The sequence below is a fragment of the Tauraco erythrolophus genome, chromosome 9 (genome assembly GCF_009769465.1).
Source record: "Tauraco erythrolophus isolate bTauEry1 chromosome 9, bTauEry1.pri, whole genome shotgun sequence".
Taxonomy (NCBI): Eukaryota; Metazoa; Chordata; class Aves; order Musophagiformes; family Musophagidae; genus Tauraco; species Tauraco erythrolophus.
Genome location: NC_141473.1, coordinates 8,453,232 through 8,459,440, shown reverse-complemented (window position 1 = coordinate 8,459,440; position 6,209 = coordinate 8,453,232).

Sequence of the window (6,209 nt, the reverse complement as noted above, 5' to 3'; positions counted from 1 at the left end):
TTTTAATAGCTGCAAAGGTCTAAGTTCTTGATTACTGTAGTAGAATTACAGCATAAATATAGCAATATTTGTAATAACTCGAATGGCTAAAGCTCTCAGAATCAATATACCAACAAAACAAGAATAAAGCTCTCCAAAAAAACTGAAACAGAAATCAATACAAATCCTATTGGGCTAAACAAATCCCTCAACAGCTCTGGAAAAATATAGCGCCAGACTAAACCAGCTGTTGCAGGGTGAATGTAAAACACTCTAATTTCTCCAAGTATAAAAATACATTTGTCACCCCTGTCTTACAAATAATGTAATTTGGGACCAACATAATATTTCTGTTCAGAAGACTCAAACTGAAAATTGAGCAGAAGTTTGCATTTTGTAGATTTTCTTTAAAATTCTCAAACCAGGGATGAGTAATCTTTTAAATAATGAGTGAAAAAGAGTGAAATCTTTTGTCTTGTTTAACAAGTATGTTAAAGAACAGAACACTGCCAAATTGCCATGAAAACAGTTGTTTTGAATAAATACATTATTTCAGATGACATAGTAAAAAAATTATTTTTTAAGGGATAGATTAGATAGATTATATATCTTGCATATGAGAGTCTAACAGAACTTCTGTGGCCAGAGGAAGTAGTTGTTCCTTTTTGTGACCAAAAAAGGACCAATTAGAGTCATAGAAATACTTGAAGCGGTTAGTGACAAAGAGGAAGACAGCTCAAGAAAGAAGTTATTACTCTAGAGAAAAAAAGGTATAGGGAAAAGTAGCCATGCTTCTCTATTGGACCCAGGAACAGTTGCTTTTTAGGATCAACAGATAAAAGCTCCCTTATTTTGAAGAGAGCCAGAGAAATACTTGAGATTACTAAATTTACCTCATAAGGACTGAGATTTGCCAAGCATCCAGTCCCACATCTTTCACAAAAGATTTGATGAATGGCAGTTTTATCTCAGGCTTACACACTGACATCACAGTGCCTCTCTGCTGTGACCACATACCTAAGACACAGCTGAGCAGCCCATTTTTTTTATCATCAACTCACAGCTCCCAGCCATGCTTTGTAAAAGACATTCCCCAGTAGCAGACTAATGCAAACAGATTATTGCAAAGGAGAATCCAAGATCCAGTTTAAAAATAATCTAACAGGAAAATAATTAAGCCAGGCCATGGACCTGAGAAGGCTTAGGAAAAATCACTGAACTTTCAAAAAGAGTTTACCAGCCAGGGTGAGTAAGGTCTGACCATAGAAGCCTAAAAGAGAAAGTCTATCAAACCCTGAATCTGTAGGATTACAAATTAGCCTTATGAGTTTGGAGGCAGAGCAAGGACAAGCCAAGGTCAGGAGCCAAAGAAACTGGTAGATATACTAAGCCAAAATCATGGTCAGAGGCCATGCCGAGGGGGAAAAGACCCAAGAACCTCCATAGCCAATAAGTCAGCAGACCAAGCACAAACCGCAGTGAAGATGCGGCAAAGTAAAAAGCCCTCCCATGACCTAACGTTATTTACCCAGATATGTACCTATTCTAGAAACAAGAAACAGCTACAACTAGGAGGGGAAAAAAAAAAAAAAAAGGAGTCAAAATGCGATTTATTTCTTATAAAAAGGAGTTAAACTAACACATTTTCATGTTATTTTATTTATTATTTTTATTAACAGCCAATTCAAAGACTACCAAGAAAAGCACTACGATATCTGACCACAGAATAAAATTAATTGGCTAATGCAACAGTACCCACCCAAATTATCACCCAAACTGCCAGAAACAGCCACAGACTCCGAGTTCTATGTAGGGGACACGCTAGCTCTGATTCTCTGAAGAGCCAAACTCAAGACACATCCACACATTCACAGTCACCTCCGGTCACCCTGTCGACACATGTAAGGTTTGAATGCTTTTCAGCATGAGACTGTCATTGGCAGAAACCTTGTATTTCATATACTTTTTGACTAAAATTGTATCAGAAAATATAATACCTCACTTGCACCTTTTAAAAATATTGGATATGTTACACTAAACTATTTAGCTTCTGCATTTCTTCAACCAGACCTATACAGTAATTCCCTGATAATACCAGCTTTCACCACTCCTATGATCGCTTCCATCAGCGCAAGTCTGTCAGCCTGGATAGCTGAGAAGCTTAAAAAGCTCTTTGGAAATGTGAAGTGAGAGCTGATTCCTTTCTTCCCACATAATGTCTTGAGTATTTAAAGATGGCATCTACTCGTTCAGAAGGAACAGCTTTACAGCGATCAATTTTATATGTAAATAATTTATTAAATAGATGAAACACCAGAAAAGAGTCTTTATAAGTACACAGAGTGTTTATTGGGTTTTACTGAAACAATAATTCCTGTTATTGTGTACTAATAAATTGCCAGGCAGTCTTGATTCCATGTCCTGGTGGTGAGAGAGGAACCCATAGCCTCTGTTACACTTCAGAATAGAGAATTCCTGTAATTTATTTAACTAAACTTACTCTAGCAGGAAGAGAACAAGGTCTAGCCAGTAATCAAACTATGGATTGGAATAGTGTTTAATTCCATGTGCTAAGGAGCATTTGATGTAATTTGGTACTGATTAAGTTCCCTTAAACAAATTCTCTGAACATGTAAGTGCATAAAGGTAATTCAGATGATCATAAACTAAACAGTGAAAGGTGTATTGCGTAAAATACACAGAAACAGAAAATTCATCCTGTCCAATATCAGAGTTCTATGTCCCTCGGATTCTTCATACTATGCCTCATATATTCCTTTTAGTTTTGATGAAAATATACAGATAATCAGGTTACCAAAGTGAGAGGATTTGTACAGGGATGTTTTAGTGCCATCTAGTGGTTTTTTCCTTTAACAAAAAATGTTCCCTCTCGAATGACAATTTTCATTTTATAATTGTAATCAGAAAACACTTTTTGCTACTGCTATATGCTTAATTTTTTCCTCAATGTAATACATAATGATGTTGGACACGTTACCTTTAAAATACTTCTACTGACTCTGTCTAAGGATATACTATTTCTGTGCAAAAATCGAATAACTACCACGCAGTGTGGGAATATACTAAACTACGTTATGTACAAGGAGGAGGCATCATACAGTGAGGCTGAGACCAATAATCTAGCCAGACTAAAACCCATCTTTTGGAAAGAACTCAGCTTCAGCTTCACGATTTCAACAGGGGAGATGCATCAGACCTGTGCTGCTGAAGAATTGGGACGCTAATCTTTGTCTAACTGATACTTTGAATGTGTTGGCTGTTGCTTCTAGTCCTTGGTTTTTTCTTAAGCTTTCTTCTCTGAGATTAAAAATGTGGTGTATATATATGTGGCATATTCTCCCTGTATTAGTACTTCTGTGCTACAACCAAGTTACCTTTCAGTCTCTTCTTTGATAAGCTTAACAAATCGAATTCTTTCTGTCCTTCACAGTAAAGGACTTTTCCAGCACTCAGATAATCTTTGTGGCTTCCTTCTTATACCTTCTCCATTTCTTGCACTGTTAGAAACACTGATACCTGACCTTGTAAGCAATACTCTAGTACTGGCTGCATCAATGCTTACATAAATAAACATAAAATTGCCCTCCTACTCCTACACACTGCCTTCCTGAATAGATTTGCAAATTCTTCTTAATCTTCTTTACCTGAGACATCACATTAGAGGTCTGTGTTGACTCAGTTGCTCAAGATGATTTATAAGCACTTTTCAAAGTTGCTGTTTTCAAGGATACTGCCGTCCCCCTTATAAACTGGATTTTTTGGACATACAGCTCTGCATGTGAATATATTAAAACAGTAGCTAATGGCATGGGTTCTGCTTACCAAACTGTCCGTGTTACTTTGTATGACTTCAGCATCATTATCTATCATGCTGTCAACCTCTGTGTCATCTACACATTTTATCAGCGGTGATTTTATATTTGAGTCCAGGTTATGCATAAAACTCGCATCAGTTTGATTTCAGCACTCTTCTTTGGAAGACACGATTGTAAACAGCCTCACTGGATGATTATTTCTCACTTGCATTATTTTTCAAAAGTTTCAGATTTTAATTTGTTGATTATAGACTGTATGTGCTACTGTGCCAGTAATTTAAAATGAACAGTAGTATATTGTGCTAGCTGAATTATTTTCCAGCAGTTAAAGCATACTATGTCTACACAGTATGATTACATCTGTAATCTCATGAATAGTTAAATCAAGCCTATTTGCTATAAAATCACACTAAGTCAGAATAATTTTATTCCTATCATTTAATTCTTTATCACTTAAATCCTTTGCCCTTTCCTGCTATTTCACCTGGAGCTCATGTCAGGTTAACAGGCCATTTAGCTGCGAGTTCTTTTCAAATACTTTTTAACTATTCACAGCTTTTCTCCTTCTGCAATTTCCCCAACACTCCAAAATTCATTTCAAGAGCTGGTTAGCATATGTGAAGTCCCTCACTCAAAGGTGTTTTCTTTATGGACTTTCAGATGCGAAAGATTCAGACTTGGTCCTTTTGAAAAATGTATTCCTAGCACATGTGTAACTTCTTCCCTTATTAATGAAACCAGTGGAATGAGTGCATTAGCACGCTTCTTTCCGAACACACAAAACAGAAACAACATATTGAAGCTCTTTTGCCCTTTTTGCATCATTCTAAACAGCTAATGTACCTGCAGCGTGCGTTTGAAATGAGTATTTGGGAGCACGCCCCAAAATCTTAAAGAAAATTCACCCAGAGTTGTAAGAACATGGGTTGCAATCTTCCACTCCTCTGTGTCTCCTAAGGTAAATCTATAGCCACTCCCGCCTGCCATGTAAGCATGACAGCGAAAGTAAAAGCAGTGATACCACATTCTAGAAATGGTATGATGGATAAACTATAACACCATATCTGGTGTTTCTCTTTGAAAAGTTTATTCTGTCAGAAAAGGGACATATATCTTACAGCTATATACTTACAATACCACAGCTTATAAATCTTAAATAAACTGATTTGCCTTCTGTTCGCATTTGAACACTTTCCAGTCTCACTGAAGTCCAAGAAATTATCCATCAACCACAACTTTGGCCCTCTAAGACTGTACCCTAAGCTTTAAACACATGACTTTGCATGTAGGTAAGATCCTTTTGCCAAAATCACATTGGAATTCCAAATTAGTGAAATTTCTCAGTTATTTGTACGACAGGGAGTTTGATCCTTCCTGTCTCTTTAGATCTGACTCTTTCAAATGAAGGAAATGCAGAAGAAGAGGAGGCCTGGAAAAAACACTTACTTATTGAAACTAAAATATATTTAGTTTTTTCAGTTTAGCTACCCCATAAACAGAACAGTTATTAACATATTTGTACTATTTCTTTATATAAAATAAGTATTCATTCTTTATTTTTGAGCAAGGGTAAATACGGGTAGTATTAGAGAAAGTTCTGCTGCACACTAAGTTAACTACATGTATATTTTCCTTATTGACAAAGCATTAAAATAGGGCTAGGAAATTAAACATAATAATAGAAAGCATCAACTTAGCTAACTTCTTGAAAAAAATAAAGATTATAATATCCACTTTTGACTCTGAAATAATTCATTAATAGAGATGAAGTTTCCGATATAAAAAACACCCAAGCCCTCTGTAAATGGACAATGTTTTCAGGTACATTCATTACTACATAGTTATACTAAGGGCCAACATTACATTTGGCCTTTAGGAAGTTTATTTAAATAATCCTTGTAACATTTGAGGATGTTTATTAGACATACCTTTCAAAAAAAAAAAAAGGACTGTTTCATGAGGGAAGTAGAATGGCACCAAAGTGATAGCTACACACTAGGAATTAGCAGCACTAACTGTTTAATCCATACGGCTCTTTGTTAAGATCAGAATGCTGATACCTACAAACTTAGAGATTTGCTGTGGGTTTACATACCACAGCACATGAAATCAAGACAATCTACTCTCCTTTTCCAAATCACACTTCAAACATGAACAGAGTGCTTGTACAAACCAACCACTGTTCATTCATATAAACCCAGAGCTGCATAATTCAGCAACAGTGTAGATGTGTATTACTGTGCTAGGGGAATGGTTGCTATCTTGAAATCACTACATGCATGTGAGAAAACGGGCAGATAAAGCATGGAAGTCAGTGTATTATTTACAGAGGGCTAAGAGGTAGAAGAACAATCATGTTCTGTTTCTGTTTCTTCCATTAATAGAGTTATGACT